The sequence below is a fragment of the Chenopodium album genome, chromosome 7, assembly GCF_948465745.1.
Source record: "Chenopodium album chromosome 7, dcCheAlbu1.1, whole genome shotgun sequence".
NCBI classification, from domain to species: Eukaryota; Viridiplantae; Streptophyta; class Magnoliopsida; order Caryophyllales; family Amaranthaceae; genus Chenopodium; species Chenopodium album.
Window position 1 is genome coordinate 21,376,179 of NC_137840.1, and position 23,927 is coordinate 21,400,105.

The following is a 23,927-nucleotide window of genomic DNA, read 5'->3' on the forward strand; positions in this document are numbered from 1 at the left end:
ATTATCTTATTAGGCATGATTTTCAATTACATATTCCCTTTAACATGCAATATGGTGATCATAACAATAATAATAGAATAAACATTAATATTGGAAGCAATTTAACAATAATAGCGTTAGTCAAATCAAATATAAAATAACTCTAATCATGATACTAGCAATATTAAAATAAAATAAAAGTAATTAAATTAATTAATTACTCACATTCCGCACAATCCTTTAAATTGCTTCATCATGAATAAATTGTTAGTAACTTCAATAAAAAATATAAAGCAAATTTAAAATTAAACTAAATAAAAATTAGAGTTGATTTGGTCCAAACCCTCAGTCAATTATACCTTTCACGCCTTGGTTTAAGTATAGAACTTTGGGTTAAGTATGAACTCCTTGGAGTGCTTAAGGGAAGTATTTTAAGACAATAGGGTGGCTAGTATTTAGGCTAAAGAGGGAGAAGATAATTATATTTTGTGATCAAGATTGTTGATGATTGAAAAAGGGGTGATACGACCTCTATTTTAGGGAAAAAAAAAGAGGGTCGAAGAATTAAGAAAAGATCGAGTTCGAATCGGATTAAAACTCTTGCGATAGACAGCAATTTTTGCGGTTTTTGTTTTTATCATATCTTTTGATCCACAAATTGGAATAAGATAAATCAGATATCTTTGGAAATCTCTTGAAGTTTAATTTCTAACCCAATTAGAATCAAATTAAAATATTTTGTATCACAAAAGATATAGCCGAAATAGTGAGACGGTGTCATTTTTTGATAGAGTTTGACATTTTATTCATATCTTTTCCGTTATAAATCGGAATTGATATTATAATATATCATTGGAAAGATAATTTCAAGGGATATCCAACCATATAAAATTTAGATAAAAAATATGAGGCACGAAAAACATATCTGTCTATCTTTGAACGTCTTTCAATTCTAATAGAAATAAGATTTTCAAAAAGAAAAATTTTATTCAATTTCAAACTCGTTAAACTTATCTTTTCAAAAAGGATAATTAGGATCTGCTAAAAACTTATAGAAGTTTCTAATTAATACTAATTGGTTTAAGAATTGGATTAAATCATTTGGACCCTCCACATGATCATTGGGTCGTAAGTAAGGTGGGCTTAGGTTCGGTTTGGGCTCAGTTTAATATTTTGGCCATAACTTATTCGTTATAACTCGGATTTGGGCTTATAATATATTGTTGGAAAGATCTTTTAGATCCCCATCCAAATATTTAATCTATGGACCCATATTGTGGACCAAAATAAACTGGAATAAACGTTTTTATATAAAGGACACGAAATGAATTATTATGGGTTTAAAGGCATGAAAAGAGGAAAATAAGTTATGGTTTGGGGAAATGGGCTAGGAATTGTATTGGTTTATGAAATTTATTGGGAATGAACATGGATTTAAGCACTCCAAGATTAAATACTCAACCCGACCAATAATGGCGGTGAAAGGTTGTTCATCATCGGGTTTGGTTTTGGGGAGACATTTTTAGGTGTCTACAATTGCATATAATTAATTAGGAGTAAATTGACTTGTTTCCCTGTGGTTCGACATTTCTTCCCTATCTATATAGTTAGTGGATTTAGGTTTTATTTTTGATTAGGTGAATAAGACTTTAACGGTCAAAATTTGGCGTCGTTGCCAGAGAAACAGTTTTATTTTTATTTTCTGAATATTTTTGTAGTCTAGATTATCCCCTCTTGTCTCAGAGAACGTTAGTTCTTTGAGGCAATTCTCATATTTATCTTTTAGTTCATCGTTTATGCCTAAGTGTTCCAGATCAGGTTTCATTCCATTCAATCCTGAGGTTGAGCGCTCGTTTCATAGGCAAAGGAACCTTTATAGACAAATTCTGGAGGGTTCTGAGGAAGATAAAAATTGAAGAGACCCTCCCTCTGATTCTAGCGACACAGAAATTCCTTCAGATTCAGAATCAGAGATGACGGCCCAAAAAAGCTCAGTGACTACTCGCAGCCGAAGCTCACAAATTGTCCTCACCTTACTCCCACTCAAGCCCTAGATGGAGTTCAATTTGAAATCAAACCCCAATTTATCACTATGATAGAGAGGAAGCAATTTATTAGAGCTAAGGGTGAAGATCCTAATCTTCACATTGCAGATTTCTGCCAGTATTGTAACACCATTAGACAAGTCGGGGTCACGCAGGACCAAATCAAGGAGATTCTTTTTCCCTTTTTATTATGTGGCAAAGCTAAATTATTTTTTAATGGTTTGAATAGAACTGCACTTGTTATTATTGACTGGGAAACTCTTGCTTTGAATTTCTATAATAAATATTACCCTGCTGAGAGAACAGCTGTACAAAGGAGTGCTATACAGAATTTCGCTCAAGAGGCCGATGAAACTCTATATGAGACTTGGGAGAGGTTCAAGGATCTACAGAGAGAATGCCCCCACCATAATCTAGCACAATGGCAATTGATCCAATCTTCCTAAAATGGACTTGGAAATTCATCTAGATCGGTTCTAGATTTTGCAGCTAGTGGGAGATTCATGAATTTAAATGTGGACGATGCAGGACAGGTTATCGAAGATATGGCAATACTCAATTCCCATTACGGGAATCCAAAAGGGTTTGCAAATAAAGGAAAACATAAAGTCGATTTCGTATCCTTTTTGCAAGCTCAATTAACGTCTATTTGTCAAAAATTAGTTAATCTTACTACTACTCCTAACTCTTTAGCTAATGTTTTTGTTGTTGCTAACAATGAAGCTTTTTGTGAAAATTGTGGAATTGTAGGGCATTGGGAGCAAGATTGTAGGAGTTCCATGGAACAAGTTAATGCTTTCCAAACCTATAGGCAAAACAACCCATATTCCAACTCTTATAAATCTGGTTACCGGAACCATCCATATCTTTCGTACCGGAATACCAATGAACAAAACCCTCCACCTCCACAACAACCACAACATCAACCCCTACCACAACAAAAATATTACCATCCAAAATTTTGGCCAGAAAAGCCAAGCACAACCATCATCATCTTCCGACCCTGCCATGACAGAAATTAGAGCAATGCTTACTAACATGCAAAAGCATATGGAGAGTAGGGATGCACAAATTGATTCTATTTTAGCCCACAATAAAATCATGGATTATCAAATTGCGCAACTTTCATCTACCCTACAAACCCATCAGCAGGGAGCTCTACTATCACAACCAATCCATCCCACATATCATGCCAATGCAATCACTCTAAGAAGTTGTTCACATTATGATGGACCTCCTATGCCAAAGGAAGATGGACCAGTTCCTGATCCAGATTCCTCTATACTAAACGCTAATCCTGCTAACCCTGCAGGGCTACAAACAGAAAGTAACCCTTCTAATGTTTCTTTTCAGGGTAAAACTCAGGATAAGGGAGGAGATGTTCAGAGCCCAGTTATCAATCTACCGTTCCCTAATAGACAATTGAAGAGTAAATTTGATAAACAATTTGGTACGTTCTTTGAGGCTGTGAAAAACCTGCAGGTAACAGTTCCTTTCACTGATTTAATCACTCAGGTTCCTGCATATGCTAGATTTATGAAAGACATTCTGACTAGGAAAAGGGCCTTTAATGAGGTAGAAATTGTAGCTTTTACAGAGGAGTGTAGCGCCTTATTGCAAAATAAATCCCCTCCTAAATTAAAGGATCCCGGTAGTTTTTCTAGCCCTTGTCATATAGAGAATGTTTTTATTGATAAAGCTTTAGGTGATTTAGGTGCCAGTGTCAGTGTTATGCCATCGTCTGTCTGTGATAAACTTAATATGGGAGAAATAAAAGTTACTAATATAAATTTGCAAATGGCAGATCCTTGTATAAAATACCCCCTAGGTATTTTAGAAGATGTCCCTGTCAGAGTTGGTAAATTTTTTATTCCTGTTGAGTTTGTTGTTTTAGACATGGTAGAGGACACACAAATACCCATTATATTAGGTAAGCCTTTCCTCCATACTGTAGGAGCCATTATTGATGTGAAAAATGGTAAACTAACCCTTTCTGTTGGTGATGATAATGTTACTTTTAATTTAGGGAAAGTTTTGAAAGGGCCTATGCTAGAGGAAAATTGTTGTTATATAGATGTAATTGATATAATGGACGATATTTGTGATGATATCTTGCCACAGGTTCTTACAAGGGATCCCCTAGAGAAAATTCTTTGTGGGAATTTATCTGCAGATAATGCAAGCGTCTGGGGTAATGAAGTACAAGATATTAAAAGAGCTATTTCCATAAAAGAGTTAGACCCCAAGGAAACAATGAAGGTAGTAAATTTAGTTCAATAATCGAAACCTGTAGAGGTCAAGAAACCTGAACTAAAACCTCTCCCTTCTCATTTAAAATATATTTTTCTGGATGAATAAGAACTATACCCTGCAATCATCAGTACTGCACTTAATGACCTACAAACTTCCCAACATCTAGGGGTTCTTCAAACCCATAAGAAAGCAAATGGGGTACAGTATTAATGATCTCAAGGGTATTAGCCCTGATTTTTGTATCATTGCTTCTTGGCTGACTCCTTTCCCCGCTTTTGTTCCGATTAGTATCTCAATTCTCTCTTTTTCTTTTTTTTGTTTCTATTTATTTTTAGTTAACTTTGACCCCCTTTTTTTTTTATTATTTATTATATATTTTTTTTAGCGAGTCGAGATAGGCGGTTGGGTGCCTCCTACAGCGGAGATCATGTATACCGATGCTGTCAGGTCGGTAATTCGTGAGATCCTTCCAGCAGCAGAGGACGATGAGGGGATACCGTTCATTCCTGAGATGGTAGAGTCGGTATGTCTTTTTTTTTTGTATATGTACTTAAAATATTTCTTTTTGTTGCTTCATATACATTTATTTATTAACTGTCCTTGTATTTTTGGAACAGGTTTCGCGGGAGACCGTGAACGACATGGTGAGAACTATACGTGCTTTCCGAGCTACTTATCGGAGAGCCCTCGTGACTTTGTCATGTCCTCATCATCGGATGATTGCGGTAAGTTTCATTTCTTTTCTTTTTCAACGAAGTTATTACATTTCACGTATAAATCTTTATTTTGGGATTTTGCAGGATGTACAGCAACCGTCTAGTAGTCGCAGAGCACCCTGATTCTTTCGTACACATTTTGTTATATTTTTAGGAAACAAATGTACATATTATTTTGTTTTGTTGTACATATGACACTTTTTTTTTATATGTCATTTATATTATTATAAAAGAAAAAAGCAAAACATTTTCCGAGGGAGGGAAAGGGTTCCCGGCTTACCCCCCTCGAAAAAATAACAAAAGAAAGGAAAATAGGAAAAAAAGAGACTAAAAAGGAAATAAGGAAAATAGGAAAAAAAAAAGGAAAAAAGGAAGAAGGAAAAGAAGAACAAGAAAATAATAAAATAAAATAAAAAATGAAAACAAATAAAAAGGATAGAAAAGAGACACAAGAGTTAGCAAAAGGCAAGCGTATCATTAATCTTGAGATTTCGTCAAGATTTCGTCATTATTTAAGCCAAAATACGGAAATAAAACTAAACCACATGTCGCGACAGAGAAGACGCGCGCAATTGGATGAGTTGTGCGCGGCTGTCGCGCGAATGCAATGTAGTTGCGCGCGCCACCTGTTTGTGAACTTTCCTTTGGGCGAAAATTAACGAAAATATGCCCCTCTTTGGTCTATTTAAGCATGGTTTCGTGTAGGTTTTTTTATCATCTCGCATTCATTCGCTTAGTAATATTATAAGAACTAAAAAGAATCATCTCTCTTAATTCTTACTCTCCCTTTTTTTTTTTTGAACAATGGTGAAGACCTTTGAACAGTGTTTGAAGCAATGGGTTACTCAAACAAGGACAAACTTGCCTTCAAAATTTATCACCTAGACCCTCTATTGAATTATATGCAATTAGTGATTAATTTTGATTTCCTTCATGCCGCAGTTAACCATTGGGACTCTAACCACCATCTCATTTTATTTAAAGGGGACGAAATTATTCCCATTCCTGGTGAGTTCGAGGCCTTGCTAGGATTCCCTACAAATACTCCCCTTGTGACTTACTCGTCCCTATTGTCGGATCCCAAACTTGTATTCAAAAGATTTTTCGTCTTGTCCGACAATGATATGACCAATATTGGAACTGAAGAAGGCGTGAATTTAATTCAATTTATTGAACATTTCGTCGCCCCTCGTGAAAACATGACTAAACAACGCTTTAAAATTTGTGCTTTATGCTATTGTCTTGTTGTCAATTGTTTACTTAGGACAGGCAAAGAATATGGAGATTATTCCATGGTGTCCGTAGTAGAGCAAATAGAGGGATGTCATTCACCCGCTCCTTTCGCTTTGGTAGAAACCATTTTAAGCTTAAATCACCTTACAAGAGACACTAACGAAAATGGTTTCACCGGAAGTCCACTCCTATTACACATAAGTGTTTTTTTTCCGCGGTTTTTTTTACGCAAGCCATGAAGTTGCGCTGGTATGTCAAGCACAATCTTCTACGATGCGCGCGGATGGCGCGCACAACTTATTCTGATGCGTGCGCCACCTGCTCGTGTAAACACTGATATGTTTTTTTATTTTTTCAAATTTGGCTCATGGAGCGTTTGCGAATAGTTGATCAGCCACAAAATATCGAGGCTAATAGAGTACGGACATTCCCTGGCCGTCGAATCTTTTACAAGCACAAGAATGAAGAGGAATGGACGTCGTTTTTTTGTCACGGGGTTCCTAACATACGTTTTGTGATTCCTTGGTGGAACATAAATAGTATGGTTGGGAGTAGTCTCAATTGCTCTTACATTAGGCTTTTAGGCCTATCTAGTGCTACTTACATTTTTCCTTGCACTGTATATTGAGACAATACGGGATGAAACACAATATTCCCCCGCAAGACTGTGATGCACCCAAAGATGTGACTTTTACACCCGAGCGAATTTTCGTTGGATAGAGTATTGGTCAAGTATTCCACAGCTCGCAATCCACCTAAGCCTTTAATGCATTCGGCAACCACTACCCCTCCTAGTGGCCAAAACAAAGGAGTGAGAAGAAAATTGGACTTCTCATCTCCTAAGACGCGTTCGAAGGAATCCAAAAGGAAAGCTCCCTCCAAACCCGCACAAAAAGGTATGATAATTAAGGAACCTTCGCAACAAACTTGAAACTGGACTCTAACTAAAGCTTCGGAAAAGGGAAAAAGGGTTAAAAAGGCTCCTATTCCTAAATTGAAGAACAATGTATGGGTCAAGAAGAAGACCGTAAGAGAAAGCTCTAAGGTTTCTGAAAATATTGCGCTGGAAACTACTCCTCCATCATCTGTGACAATTGAGGATATAGTGAAGCCTTATAATGTTACACAATTTCGTTGTGTTCTCTTTTTTTTTTTTTTTTTAAATAAAGTGTAATCACAACTATGCCCCTTTTCTTTATTTATGATCTAGTCTAACAATGTCTCTTTTTTTTTGAATTTGAATGAAATAAAACTGAGCTTTATGTTTCGATATTTTGATAAGACCGAATCATATAGATTTCCTACGTATTCGTATCACAAAATCAGGTCATTGCGTAGTTCTAATTCTTTTTTTATTTTAATTTTTTTTTAACTCCTTAAGTAGAAATTAAATGAAAAAATTAATCAAACATTGTTTAAAAGGAATTAAATCAAAGTTTAATTTTTATATTTTCTAAGTACATGTTTATATTCACGAAACGCCCTCCTTTTATCGTAAGTAGAAGTTGCAACCTCGTTTAAAAAAAAAAAGTCCAGGTTCGCAGTTTTACGATCAGGTTGCGCACGCAACAACTAAGGTTGCGAGAACTTGTCGCGTGCAACTGCATGAGTTGCGCGTGACATCCGCGTGCAACTATTCCTTTTGCGCGCGGCACCTGTACTACGAGTGTTTTGAAATTTTTTTTATGTGCTATTACCCCACCAAGTGTGAAATTTTTTTTCGTGAAGTTCGATAAAAAATTTAAACACTTATAACTGTTTATTATTTCTAAATTACCCCCCAAGTGTTATGTATTTTATCGTATCATTCTGTAAAATATATAACACTTAGAATCTTTAAATTGAATGCTAATTAAAGTTAGTTATATGAATGAACGAGTTAATCAGGATTTCATATGTAATATTCTTTAGTCGATCAATGTTTATTAATTGGCGAATTTCATCTCCTCCAATGTCCATTAATCTGACGGCTCCTATTGATAGGATTTCAATTACGCGGTAGGGACCTATCCAATTATGTTTGAATTTCCCTCTTGGATCGGTAGGTGGACCCCTGACCTCTTTTAGTATAAAGTCAACTTCTTTTATATTTCTGGGTTTTACTTCCTTTATTGAAATGACGCGCAATGCGCCTTTGGTAGACTTGTACATGATGCAGAGCTCTTAATCGTCGTTCATCGAGCAATAAAAGCTCCTCATACCTCGCTCTTACCCATTCAGCTTCTGGTAGCTTACTTTCGAGTACGATGCGTAGGGATGGTATTTCTAGTTCGACAGGTTGAATTGCGTCCATTCCGAAAACTAAGGAGTATGGAGTTACTCCTATTGATGTTCGTATAGATGTTTTATAACCCCACAGTGCGAAGTGTAGTTTATTTGGCCAATCTTTATAATTCTTAATGATGACTGTTATATTTTTATTTGCCGATTCTACAGCTCCATTCATTTGTGGTCTGTATGGTGATGATTGATGATGTTTTACTTTATAACGAGTTAAGAGGGTCTCGACTTCAGCTTTGAATTGAGATCCCTTATCACTAATTAGTTCATGTGGAACTCCATATCTACAAAATATGTTTCGTTCAAGAAACTTTGCGACATGTTTAGAAGTGATATTCACGTAAGAAGCAACCTCAATCTACTTGGTGAAGTAATCGATGGCTACCAAAATGTACTCGTGCCCTCATGCTCCTGTTGGAGAGACTTTTCGAATTATGTCAATTCCCCAAGTTTAAAAGGGCCAAGGGGAAGTGAGATTATATAGTTCGAATGGTGGAAGGTGTTGTAAATTAGCAAACATTTGGCACTCTAGACATTTATTGACATATTGTATGCAATCATGTTCCATAGTGGACCAATAGTACCCTTGTCAAAAAATTATTTTTCCAAGCATTTTACCATTCATGTGAGGTCCACAAACACCTTTGTGAGTATTCTCCATAAGGCATGTGGTTTCGGGTTGGTCTATACAGAATAAACTTTGACCATTAGGTCCTTTTTTGCATAATTGACCATTTAATAGATCATATTGAGCCGCAAGTGTTCGTAAGGCTGGTTGGTCTTTCGATGAAGTATTTTCGGGATATGTGCCATGAGTAATATATTGGAGGACATGATCATACCAAGGATTGTTCCCTTCAATGTCATTTATTTCCTTTATTGCGTTGCAATATGATGGTTCTTTTCTTCTATCAACGCATAATGGCATCATAATCAACTGATCTGAAACGTTGATCATTGAGGCTAATTTTTCTAGCGCATCGGCAAATTGACTATCATCCCTTGGGAGATATTTAAAGTTAATATGTTTAAAGTGCTCGACGAGGTGCTCTAGGTGTGCTTGGTATAATATCATTGTGGAGTTCTTTATTTTCCATTTTTTCAGTATATGATTTATAATCAAACTTGAATCTCCATATACCTCTAACTTTTGCACACCTATGTTAGTTGCTGCTTCTAATCCAATAATGCATACTTCACATTCTGCGGCATTATTAGTAACCTCAAAGTCTAGTTTGACAGAGATTAGAGTATGTGCTCCCTCTGGACTTATGAGTAACACTCCTATGCCACATCCTTTTTTATTGGATGCATCATCGAATTACATTACCCATTTGTCATCTTTTGTCATGAGAATCTCTTAATCTGGAAGATGAGTAGTTTCTGCATGACTTGTTTGAATTGGATGTTGGGCCAGGAAGTCGGAAATTACTTTTCCCTTCATTGATTTTTCTGAAATATATTTTAACTCAAATTCGGACAACATCACCAACCATTTGGATATTCTTGCTTGTATAGGTGGTTGTTCAAACAAATACTTTATCGGGTTTTGTTGAGAAATCACATGAGTAGTGTGTGGTAGCATATAATGTCGTAATTTTTTAATTGCCCACACTAATGCTAAACTTGTCTTTTCTAAGGTGCTATATTTTGTTTCATATTGGATGAATTTTTTACTTATGTAATATATTGCGCGCTCGACTTTTTCTACCTCTTGTGCTAACATGGCGCCCGTGGCCGTGTCTGTAACTGTAATGTATAGCCTAAGAGGTAGTTTGGGTACTGGTGGTGCTAAAATCGGTGGACTTTTGAGATAATCATTGATTTTCTCAAAGGCCCTTTGGCATTGATCTTCCCATTTATGTTTTTCTCTTTTTTCAATTTTTTAAATATTAGCTCAGAAGTCATAGTCAATTTTTTGATAAATCGACTAATGCATTGCAGTTTGCCAAGGAACCCCCTAATTTCTTTTTCTTTTTCTTTTTGAGGGGGAGGCATGTCAACAATTGTCTTTATTTTAGAGAGATCGTTCTCAATACCGCGAGTGCTTACTACGTATCCAAGTAACTTGCCAGAAGTTACTCCGAAGGCGCATTTTTGTGAATTTAATCGCATGTTGTATATTTTTATGCGAGTGAAAAACTTGCGTAAAACTTTTATATGTCCCATTCTATATTTGGACTTTACAATCATATCATCCACATACACTTCTATTTCTTTATGTATCATATCATGCAAGAAAGTCATAGTCGTTCTTTGGTACGTAGCTCCTGCTTTTTTTAAACCAAATGGCATGACTGGATAGCAATACGTACCCGAAGGGGTGATAAAGCATGTCTTTTCTTCGTCTTCTTTTGCCATTAAAATTTGGTTGTAACCTGCGTATCCATCCATAAAGGATAACATCGCATATTCAGCCGTGTTATCTACTAATATATCAATATGTGGTAGAGGGAAATCGTCTTTAGGGCTAGCCTTATTAAGGACCCTAAAGTCAACACACATGCGAACTCGTCCATCCTTTTTAGGTTTGGGACGATGTTCACTACTCATTCTGGATAATTACATACGCGAATAAAACCTGCGTCCAATTGTTTTTGTACTTCTTCTTTTATTTTTAACGCGACGTCAGGTTTCATTCGTCGAAGTTTTTGTTTTACTGGTTTAGAGATAGGGTTCAAGGGAATGGTATGTACCACAATTTCCCTATCTATTCCAGGCATTTCCTTGTATGACCAAGCCAACACGTCTTCGAATTCTTTGAGCGTCGATATGAGGGTCGATCGCTCTTCCGGATTTAGAGTTAAGCCAATTTTGACTTCTCTTTCGTTTTCATTAGTTCCTATATGGATTGTTTTGGTTTCTTCAATGATAGGGTTCTTTTGTTCTCGTTCATTCATTAGTTCAACCAACTTATTAATATCTTCATTATATTGATTGTTATAGCATTCAAAAGATTCAATAGAAGGCATATACTCGAAAATAGAGCTCATATTATAAGAATCAAAAGAAAGTACATTAAGAGAAGAATCCTTTTTGGGATCTTTGTCCTTAGAACTAGAAAATAAAGACTCAGTAATGGCCACAAGGCCTAGATTCTCAGCTTCCCTAGAGTCTATAATAGATTCGTCGTTCGATTCTTCAAACATCTTCCCTTCGCCTGTGACGATTTCCAGCTTATCGCCTTTGTGATTGGTCCACTTGAAAGATTTCCTCCACCCATGCTCCAAGGTATCATTAGAAGGGGTGATCAATGAAGTTGGGTCAAAAGCTTCATCTTGGATAGCATTTTGATTGGTCATCACAGCGACATGATTTTGTTCTAATCCAAATAGCAAATTAAATGCTTGCCTATCATAGCACCCTGGAATTGGGTATTTTGATTTGACAATACAAAAATTGTCATCCAAGAAGTAAAAATCGTGAAATATTTCAAATCAAGGCTTCTTGATTTCTTCCAAAACTAGTGGTTCTGGAAATTCATAGCATGGGTAGTCTTCTCCCTCCCTAATGAATTGTCCATTAAGGGTTTATTGGTAGGATGGGATTAAAGTGACTATCCCTTTCTTGTTGTTGTCTCTATGTGCTTTGTTTTTGGCATCGTGAGACTTCAATTCTTCTTTGGTTGGCTTATATCCCAATCCAAAGGAGAAGATTTTCTTTAGGATAGGAACTAAGAAAGATTTCTTCATTCCTATTCCTAAAGGCATCCAAGGAAAGTAACTTCTCTTGAGTAAGATATTGTTCACTATCTGGGTGGAATATGGATCAAGCTTGAAAGGTTCTTCCAGGTGTTCCTCCATTTCTATTGTGTAAATTGGCTAAGTGACAAATCCCCACATTTCCTCTTCATCATTATCGTGGTTTATTTCTAAGACTGATTGATCATTTATTGCTATTTTAAGTGGAGAAGCATGTATAGTTATAGGAAGCCGTTGATAGTTCAGCCTAATTATTTGATGAAGTGAGGATGGTATTGCACAAAGCTCATGTATCCAAGGACGTCCAAGTAGAAGGTTGAATGTAGGTTGTATGTCCATAACGTGGAATTCAACTATCTTTTGTATTTGGCCTATGGTAATTGGTTGCTTAACAGTTCCACACACCGATCTTCTCGAATTGTCATAGGCCCTAATGCTTTGTGTTGTTGATTGAAAATCCTTTTCTGGATTAAGACCTAAGTATTTTGCAGTTCGCAATGGGCATACGTTTACATATAACCCATTGTCTACCAAAGTTAGAGGGATGTTGGATCCCTTGCACCCCACAGTTAAATATATTGCATTATTGTGGGTAGTGTCTTTTGAAGGCAAATCATCATTAGTGAAAATGATTGATTTGTCAGATTTCTCGCTAGTAAGAAAGCTAACGATATCTTGAGGGGTTGTGTTTGTGCTTACAGACAAAGCCGTTAGAGAATTCATAAGGGAATTCCTATGTTCTTTAGAAGTACTTAGGATTTCCCAAACGCTAACATTCGCCTTGGATTGGCGAAGTTGTTTGACCAATGGATCTTCCACCTCAAGTGGAGGTGGTATTGTATTTTGCATTTGACCTTGAGTTTGGTTTTGTGTGGTCGAAGATCCATTTGGTTGTGGTGCTTGGTAAACTCTCCCATAAAGAGTTAGATGATCTATCTCGTTTAGATTAGTCGTAGGACTCATAAACCAACTTTCTTCTAGAGGCTTTGAGCGTGCCTCCATTTCAAGATGTTCCATGAGTTTAGCTTGATGCCATTGTTCATCCAAGGAGAGATTTGATAAGTCTTGGGACTTCCCCAAGAAATGATCCCAATCAAGCGCTCCATTTGTTTCATTTTGTAAACAAGATTGAGGTGGGACAGCAGCATACTTAGAGACATATAAGTCTTGAAAGTCATCGTCCCATAGTCCATATACTTCATTAGTTTCCCCTATGAGTATTGTGGATAGAGGTTCTCCTAAAAATGTGATATAGTTTAAAGGGTTGAATATATCACTTCCCATATAGTCCTCATTGATGTGAAACACCCTTCAGGGGGATGCATTATTATTAAGTTTAGGCGTGGGAATTCTCCCATCGTCTACCAAATCTTGTATTTTATGCTTTAAGACAAAGCAACGTTCAGTATTGTCTCCATTGCCTCTATGATAAGGGCAATAAGCGTTACCGTCCCAATTAGCAAATCTTCTTTCTGGTGGAGTGGGTGGTATTGGTCCTGCTGGTGCAAGTAAACCTTTTTCATTTAATATCTCTAGCAATTCTTTATAGCTCATAGGAAATGGAGTAAATTTTCTTTCTCTTGTCCATCTTTTCCTAGGATCATTATATTGATTCGGGTTATTGTATTGCGTGGTGGTCGTAAATACGTTAATAAAGGATGATGTGCTATCATTCCCCTTCTTGTAGTTATTTTTAGGTTGATGATGATGATGGGTTTATTTTCTTTTTCTTTAGCAAGATCATCTTCAATCCTAGTAGCCACGGAATAGACCTTTTGAAAAGTGTCAAAAGCAAGGTAACGTAGATGTTTGTTGTACTTTTCATGACGATTGTCAATGAATTATTGTACTAATTCGAGTTCGGGTTGCCTTTGGGCAAGGTGGGCCGCCTTTTCTCGCTATCTACCATAGAAAGCAAGGAAACCTTCATCGTCGCCTTGCTTTAGCATTTCGAGTTCACGTAGAGTGGATTTGAACTCTACGTTACTCTCATAATGGGTAATGAAAGCCGAAACTACATCTTCCCATGTTGCCTTGAATTTTGGATCTAGCCCATAGTACCACTCTCTTGTGGTTGGGTCTAGAGATAAAGGTAAAGTCAAAGCATAAAGCTTAGGATCAACTCCCTTTAATGCCATGGTGCCAGTAAAACACATTAAATGATTTTGTGTATTATTGGTCACCTTAAATATTGGCAAGTCCACAGCTACGAACTTTTCTGGTAAAGCAAGTCCTGCAGGAGGAGCAAACTTTTCTACGTCGAAGTACTTGTTCCCCATTGTAGAACAAAGAACTAGCTTCTCCAACGACTTTTCTTTGATGGATAATTGTTCCATATTTTCTTGCAAGGCTAAGGCTTCAGCATTTTTCTTATTAGCCTTTTCAATTTTCTTAATTCTTTTCTCCTCGGCTTCTTGAGCCTTTTCCTCTCTCAAACGAAGAATCTCCTCTTGAAGTTCTTTAATGGTTGACATTGTTGTTGGATTAGGACTAGTTGTCGAAGGAAAATGGTTTGAAAGGGATTGATCTTTGTATGGTAAACGTAGAAGGCGAGTGCCCGGGAGTCTTCTTTCCCAAGATTGGAAACTGGCCCTAAAAGAAGTACGAAAGAATAAGTAAACCGTTACGCTTGTTTAGAAGAGGAAGAAAGAAAAAGAAAATGACGCAAGATATATTCGAACGGATAACATCGCCCGTAACAATTCTTGAATAAAGATATCGTTTTGACGAGTCAATTTGTTTTTTGAAAAATCAAAATTGAAACGTACAGTGGGCACGCGCAAGTGATTCAGTTGCGCGCGGATGTTGCACGCAACGAAATGACTTGCGCTGGGAGGGGTCGCGCAACTCAATGAGTTGCGCGCGCCACCTGCTCGTATGATTTTTTTTTTTTAATTCGAGCACTTTTTTTTGTTTTCCTTTTTTTTTTGCATTGTTCTTTTTGTTTCTTTTTTATGTTATGTTATCCTTCGAATATGACTCTAAATCACAAAGAGACGACTTTGTAATTGGGAATCTAGACCAAAATAAAAAGGAAAAAAAAGACTATCCTAACACGTTTCATATAGTCACATAATCACATAAGCATGCCGCAAGTCAAGATTCACGTATTGTCATTCTAAGGTCGAAAAAGGCTTCGGTGTCCAAGACCATATCTTAAGAAATGACGCACAAATCAATCACTCAACGAGTTGACCTATGACATCCTCCTCCCAACATTTTGTTGGCAATATGGGTGGGATGATTGTTATTGATTTCGGGATAGCAGCCTAGTGTTGGCAACCCCTAGTCAATGAGCCAAACCCCAATGTTTAAGTGTGCTATACTTATGCATGATGCAATGTTGCTTTTTTGGTTTTTACTTTTGTGCAAAAGGAAGATATTATGCGTTCAAGTCTTGCTCTCTAACTAGAGATTATCCAAGTTAGTTCTCGTTACAACCCATAGGCAACTTGGTATTGGAAACCTTGGACCATAACTACGAACTAATCATGTAACCTCTAAGTCCCCAGTGGAGTAGCCACTATAAGGAGGGTGATCCCGTCTAAGGGGTACTCTCCTTAATTGCCCATGGCTCTTTAAAGCCTAGGACTTTACACTTGTTAGGGTATATTAGGATTTGATTTCCTGACTGTTTGGGGGACCTTGAATTATTAATGATTCTATCATACATGCGTTTTTGTAAGGAACAAGAAGGAGTCGCCAATGAGTTTTAGGAAAACCTATAAAACTCGTTCATGTCTTTCTCCCAAGTAGATTTCAAGGTATATTTAGCATGAATCATAAGTTTACACATGCCCAAATTGATGTACATAAACCAAAAATGAGTTCGGGAGCAAGGGTACTAAGATAACGTTCCCTATAGAGGGGAATCTCAATCCTAGCTCTAGTGCGACCTCTACTAGCTCTTCCTTCGCACAATTTCATCACCAAACAATATATATGCAATGTGATACCTAAAACTATGTTAGTTGATTTTATTTACGCACGTCAATTCACGTAGGAATTACATCGTAAGGTCGTTATTCTTATTTAATTAAATTTGTTAAAAGAATAAGAAAATAAACAATATTCGCCTTGGCTTAAGTGATCGGCAAAAAATTATTTTATTCAATTTTAATCTTTATTTAACGAAAGATGCTATATGGAATTGATTAATTATTTATTTTAAAGGCGATCAAACAACATTAATTAGTTAATTAAGGTTCTTTTAAACAAGAAAATAAACGTGATTTAACTAATTGCTCGGGAATTTACCACTTCTCTTTGCTAGATCTCCATTTAGAACACTTATGGATTCCTTCTTGTTGGGGAACCTCCACCGTAGTAACAAAGTATCAAAGGGGTGAGTGTTTAGGACAAGAGGGTTAAGAAGCACAAGTTCACAAGTATTCTGCCAGCATTTTAGGTTATTTTCTGTGTGTTTAAGCCTTGGGTTAGGGTCTTATTTATAAAGAATGATTAGCTTTATGGTTAAGAGCATTCTTCCGCAGCAGGTGTCGCGCGCAACTAAATGAGTTGCGTGCGGCTGTTACGCGCAAGTGAATAAGTCGCGCGCAGATGATGCGCGCAGTTATTTGTCTTGCGTGCAGCTATATGGTTGGCGAGTGGCATTTATGCCACTCTTTTATCCTAGTTCTCTAAGGATTCTCTCCTCATTTGCACCTGTTTGGCCTTTTTTCTAAGCATTTGTACTTAGTTTTGCTTCCTCTTTTCTTTCTCCTTTATCTTCCCTTTTCTTAGTCTTCTCGCTTTGTTTTTATTGTGATTTTCATGCTTATGCTTTGTAGGAACCATCGGGATTTTCAAGAGAAGGAAGCTAAGCTCAAGGGAAGCTGGAGGAACTATGATTCAGAAGAGGTTCGGCCGAACCTCCTGAAGGTGTGGCCGAACCAAGGTGTGGCCGAACCTGCTCAGTGGTTCGGCCGAACATCAAGGCAGGGACATGATGCATTTTGGCAATTTTGTAGGAGTGGTCGAACCATAGAAGTTCGACAAGACCAGGATCAGGGAGGTTTGACCGAACCTACCCAGGGTTCGGCCGAACCTACCTAGGGTTCGGCCGAACCTACCCTGTGGTCCTGCCGAACCTTTCCACTGTTCGATCGGACCATCTCTTTTATTCCAGCTGCTTTGTACTGTTTATTTTAGGCGGTTATTTAGAACGTTTTTATGTAATGGTAGGGGATTATCTCATTATCCTAGACAATTAACCCTAATCTTAGAGAGAGGTAGTGTAGTATGGCTCAAGTTATCTCATTGTATGCAACTTTGGTTCAAGCTTTCCCTTCAATCAATCAATCAAGCAACTTTGCAAGTTTTCATCTTTCTTCAATCCTTTCTTTAGTAATCTCTTCTCCTTCCCTTTAATATTATTTATTTGTTTTATTGTTACTTATTTTTGTCTATCTTATTAGTTTATCTAGTTATTATTGATTTCATATATTTCAATCATGTTTTGTTTTGAGTTTCTTGTGTTTATTTCTAGTTTTGATATTATGTTTAATCTCCCTTCTCTAGGCTAAACTCTTAGCTAGGGGAAGGGGGTGGAAGATATGTATTGAATGATGGATGAATGATGATAGTTGGATTTATTAAATGCCTTAAATTGATGAAAGACATGATTTTTAATGACTTGAGATTATTGTTGCACTTTATTTGGTTGCCTCCTAGTTTAAATGCATGAAAATGATTTGAACTAGATTAAGATCACCTCTATTTTAATGATTGCATGAGAATGAGTTGTTAAAATACAGTTTCATGTATTGTGCTTCTTTATTCTCTTGATTTACTTGTGTCTAATAGGATGCATGAGAATGATCCTAATTAGCATTGACTCCTTTTATTGATTTGCCTAGACTATTGCATGAGAATGAATTGTTTAGGTAGAATCTTGCGTTCTTTGGCATGTTCATCATGATAACTATCATTGTTCCCCTCTTTCTAATGCATGTTTGAAACCCCCGAACCCCTAGCGTCATTTTCTATTGATTTTAATCATCATTTTCTTGCTTACTTGTAGTTTTAGTGTTCTACTCAGCAAAACCAACAAAATAATCCCCTTTTCACTCTTGCATTAGTGATATTTGATGTTGAATTAGCGTGCTTCCCTAGTGGATCGACCTTGTACTTGCCACTAACTAGTTTAGTGTAGGTTTAGGCTTTATAAATTGTTAATTTGATTAGGGGAGTAGTTTAGCGACCTATCCCCGATCAATGGTAAGATTTGATTTTCAAATATTTTGATATCCTGAATCTTTTGCGACCCCATCTCCAAAAGTTGCGCGGAGTGCTGCGCGCAACTGAAAAAGTTGCGCGCGATAGCTGAGTGCGACTTTGTGAGATGTGCGCGACATTTTCCGCGACAGCTTAAATTTTAACCTAAACGCTCCTAAATCAGCCATTATTGGGTTTTAAGCACGGGCTTATGCCTAATTATGATCGGGTTTAGTTAATTGGACCTTGTATTGGCCTTGTTCTTTTATTCGGGCTAGTGTTTTGTGTTTTGTGGCTTAACTAGTTATCCATAAGTATTCTTTACTTTCATCCAAGACAAAGATGGCTTTATTTATCATCATTGCACTTCCTGTCCGGACAGGAGGCCAAAAGTAGATGTCTACACAAACCCGTCTATCTAGATAACCTACTCTAGTGTCAAGGTTTTGCACTAAACCCTCTACTCTTCCTTGTCCCCTCTCAATCCTATCGAGTTGGCTCCTAAAACACAAGAAGTCATATGGGTCATGAGGATCAATGTTATAATCAACGGAAGAGGTAGGGATGTCATGTGTGTAGGGTTGGGGTGGTGGTTAGAATTGAGGTTTTGGGTGGGGTGGTGTATGGTGAGCCTCTTGAGCCTCCCCTTGACCATCTAAATCGAATGTATGGGAAGGCTTACCCTTCTCAAACTTTAAGGGTAGAACCTTCTACTTTCCTATGGTCGGTAGGGGTGAAACCTAGATGTTTGATCGCAATGTGGGTCACCAACCCACCAAAATAAATAGGTGCCCTAGACCTACCACCCTCGGCCGCATTAGCCGCCCTTTGGAAGTGTTGGGCTATCCTATGCGGGATGTTCAATTTCTCGCCTCAAGGGATCACATAGGAAGCCAACAAATCTAGCTCATCCCTCCTTACATTAGTCGGTTCATGCCTCCCAAAGATTTTGAGGCCAACAAACCGTTGCCAAAATTTTTGAACAGGATGTTGAATCCAAGTTCCCTTGGCAAGTTGGAGGTTAGTTAAACCCTCCCCTGTGAGTTTTTGATAGACTACAACAATATGGTCTTGGGATGGTTCAATGGCTTTATCCGATTTTAACTCAAACAAATTACCAAATTCTTTCAAAGTCATTCTCACATCATTGGTAAGAAATCAGAATTGAACATGAGTAATAATAGCATTAGATTTAATCACATTAAAACTAGAAATAAATTCCACAGTACAATAATCATATATATCATAATGCATTAGAAAGAAACCACTCATGCCAATGACTTTAAAAAATATTTCAACAGGTTTATCAATTCCTAATCTGGCTATAGTGAGATGATGAACAAAACGGGTATAAATTATCTGCCTCATAACGAGGTTGAGCACCCTAGCCTTTTGTTCGGCTGAAGTGACCACCACCTCGCTCTACCCCAGAACTTGGAGTTCCGGGTCAACCATAGGTGGTTGTTGCTGCCTTGAACTCACACCCCTTTGTGTTCTTGATCGCTTGAGTGCCATTGAAGGTTAATTGACATCCTTTGAAGCTTTCTCACTCTTAGGTTTCTCAAAAATTATGAGAGAAAGTAGTGGAAAATATTTGGAGAATGTATAGGAAGGTGAGAGGATTAAGAATATGTAAATATATTTGAGTTTTGATGGAAGAACTTGAGGAGATCTTAAAGAGAAGATGAGGTTTGAGTATTTGTTAATGGAGGTTAGAGAGAGAAAGAGTGTTTGAAGGAGGAGAAATAAGGGAGAAAGTGAAAAGAAAAAGGGGAAAGGAGGGTTTGATAACCCCGGGTAAAAGGCGCGCCTGATCGGGCGTAGGCCCGCCCGATCGAGCGAACCTTTAGCACTCCTTTTCTCAACTTGCACGCCCGATCAGGCAAGCTCTGGCCGATCGGGCGCGAGAGAGCGTCGAATTTCGCTCGATTCTCTCGCCTGATCGGGGGAACTTCGCCCGGTATTTCTTTTTGGCACTCGATTTCTCTGATTTCGCGCCCGATCGGGTTCATCCGTCTGATCGGGTAAAATTTCACTCAATTTCTCCTTCACTTGCGCGCCCGATCGAGCAGAGGTCGCCCAATTGGGCAAATTTTCGCACGATATTTGGCTCGCTTGCGCGCGCGATCGGGCATGATAGCCCGATCGGGCGAGGATAATGCTCGATCTTAATCTTAGTCTCGCGCTCGATCGGGCCCCTGCATGATTCGGGACACTTAATCTTCTTTAACTTTTTCTCTTGAATACTCTTTACTTTTTCAAAACCTGTGCAAAAAACACTTTGAAAAGGTAAAATTGCACTCTCCTCACCTCTCAAAATAAAATTAAAAAAAAAAAAAAAGAAAGGAAAAAAAATTAGTCTAGAAAGCAAGAAATACGGGTTGCCTCCCGCAAAGCGCTGGTTTATCTAGGCACCGCACGATCCTCTTACCAAATTTAAAGTTTAAGACCCTTGGCCTACCGCTTGGTCGGGTGGTTTCTCACCCGGTCGAGCGGTGTTTACACCAGGACGCGGCTTCCTCACATACCCTGTGGGACGCCAATTCACCTTATCTGGTGGATCCTCCTTTTCTTGAATTGGGGGTTCTTTACTACTACACTATAGACACCCCTTTTCGACCGATGGTTGCTTCAAATTATAACTAGATTGAGCAATTGCAACTCGATCTGGCGAAACACTTACTGTAAGCTCAATTTCCACAACTTTCTTGTTTATTTCCACCTTCTCATCTTCAAAGACCGAGAGCGAAGAGGGCTCTTTCTATTGCATCAACTTCCTTTTTCCATTTGTCTATTTCATCTGTAGAAGATGCAACACAAGATACCGACTCCAAGGGATCTTTTACAAGAGCTTGGGGCTTATTAGAACAAATATGAACCACATTAACACTAAAACACTGATAGTGTCAATTTAAATTTAAAGTAATTTAATCGTCCCCTACTGATAGTGTCAATTTGCCACATTTCACATCTACAATTGCTCCTGTAGTGTTAAGGAATGGTCTACCAAAAATAATTGGGGTTTGCAAATCCTTAGCCATATCAAGAACAACAAAATCAACAGGTATATAAAATTTACCTACTCTAACAGGAACATCCTCTAAAAAACCTAAGGTGTATTTAAAAGAACGGTAGGCCATTTGTAGAGTAATATTTGTAGCTTTTAATTTAACCATATTTAGCTTGGAACACACAGACAATGGCATGACACTAACGCTAGCACCCAAATCCCATAATGCATTATCAATCATTAGATTGCCAATATGACAAGGGATTGAAAAACTACTCGGAACTTTCAGTTTAGGTGGAGATTTATTTTGAAGTACGACACTACATTCTGCAGTAAAAGCGACTGTCTCTACCTCACCTATAAACCTCTTTCTAGTCAATATTTCTTTTATGAATTTTGCATATGCAGGAATTTGTGTAATTAATTCAGTGAAGGGAACTGTTACCTGCAAATCATTAAGCATCTCCAGAAACTTACCAAACTACTTATCCAAATTTGTTTTCAAGTGACGATTGGGGAATGGAAGTTTGATAAATGGCTTTAGAGCATTACTGCTATTATCTAGAGCTGCTACCTTCCCTTGAGTTGTACCATGTAATGTATTATTAGAAATTTTATTACTACTCTTTAGCCCTATAATGCTATTAGCTACATTGTCAGGTTTAATGGAATCAAGATTAGCTTTGTTCATTAAAACAGGTTCATCATCTCTGGTCATAGAGGGCCCTTCATAGTGTGAACCACTCCTTAGAGTAATTGCAAAGGCTTGATCCGTAGGCTTGGTTGGCTGTGCTGGCAGGGCTCCCTGTTGACGGGCTTGTAGAGTAGAAGAAATCTGCGCAATTTAATTATCTACAATTTTATTATGTGCTATGATCAAATCAATTAGGGCATCTCTACACTCCATGTGCTTCTGCATACTAGCCTGCATCGCTCTATTTTCTGCCAAAGTAGGGTCGGAAGATGAGGAGGGCTGTTGTGGTTGGTTCTTCTAGCCAACATTGGGGTGGTTATATTTCTGCTAAGTTTTTTGTGGAGCCTGTGATTGTTGTGGAGGTGGTGGAATTTAAACATTGGTGCTCCAGTAGGAAAGATATGGATGGTTCAAGAACCCAGGAATATAGGTGTTGGACTATGGGTCATTCTGCCTATAAGCTTGAAAGGCATTGACTTTCTCCACGAAACTCCTACAATCTTGCTCAATTTTCACAGAAAGCCTCATTAGCATCATTATTAATTGCAAAAACATTAGCTATATTTGAAATACTAAGATTATCTAAATTTTGGCAAAAAGAGGTTAATTGAGCTTGTGAAAAGGATACAAAGTCGACACTATGTTTCCTTTTGTTAGCAAATCCTATGGGATTCCCATATTGGGAATTATGAATTGTCATATCTTCAATAACTTGACCTGCATCATCAACATTATGGTTCATAAACCTCCCACTAGGAGCAAAATCCTATATTATTCTAGATGAATTTCCAATCCCATTGTAAAAGGCTTGGATTAACTGCCATTGTACCAGATTATGGTGAGGGCATTCTCTCTGTAGATCCTTGAACCTCTCCCAAGCCTCATATAGAGTTCCATTTGGCTATTGGGCAAAGTTCTGAATAGCACTCCTTAGTATAGCTGTTCTCTCTACATGATAATATGTATTATAAAAATTTAAAACAAGAGTCTCCCAGTCAGTTATACAAAGTACAATTCTATTTAATCCATTATACCATAATTTGGCTTTTCCACTTAAAGAGAAAGGAAAGTGAATCTCCCTGATTTGGTCCTGTGTGACTGTAGACACCCAAATGTGTCTCCCCAAAACCAAACCCAATGATGAATACCTTTCACGTCATTTGATTATCAAATAAAGCGAAAGTGTGAAAAGTTTAGTGATGAGGATGTTTTTATTAAAATATCTCTTCTGTCTGTTTTTGAAAATATTTCTTTTCTTACCTTATTTATGAAAAACGTGCATTCTAGTTTAGTTTGGTCCATGATAAGGGTCTAATAATAATGTAGTTGGATAGGTCATAAAAAGAGATTTCCAACGATATATTTTAAGTAAAATTCCGATGAATAATGAGGAAATTATGGCCAAATTACTAAACTAGGCCCGGTTTGATCTTTATAAACGGCCCAATGATCTAGAGGAGGGCCTAATATTGATTTATCATTCCTAATGCAATTAGAACTGATTATAGTCTTCTAGAATCTTCTAGAAGGTTCTTTTCATTCCTAATTTAATTAGCATTGATAAATTGACTTTAGTTGACTTTTAGGAGTTTTAATCAGAATAAAAGAAGTGTTTTAAGGAAATTACATTTTTGCCCTCTCATACGGCTAAATTTTATGAAAATAAGACAACGCGTGGAAAATTGATTCTAGCGTTTGGCGACAGACTTGGCGTCTTCCAGACTTAGCATTTGGCGTTGCACTCCAGCATTTGGCGACAGGTGCGTGTTTGACGCTGCAGTCGTGTTTTATTCTTTTCGA

At 37.5% G+C, this 23,927-nt stretch overlaps 2 non-coding genes across 2 annotated transcripts; one reads left to right on the forward strand and one right to left on the reverse strand.

The window, feature by feature from the left end:
- Positions 1-2,332: 2,332 nt before the first annotated feature.
- LOC145641302 (small nucleolar RNA R71) lies at positions 2,333-2,439 on the reverse strand. The gene has a single exon (XR_014115347.1). It is a non-coding gene; the product is annotated as a small nucleolar RNA R71 (small nucleolar RNA).
- Positions 2,440-22,957: 20,518 nt separating this feature from the next.
- LOC145641125 (small nucleolar RNA R71) lies at positions 22,958-23,064 on the forward strand. Its single transcript, XR_014115190.1, has one exon. It is a non-coding gene; the product is annotated as a small nucleolar RNA R71 (small nucleolar RNA).
- Positions 23,065-23,927: the final 863 nt, after the last annotated feature.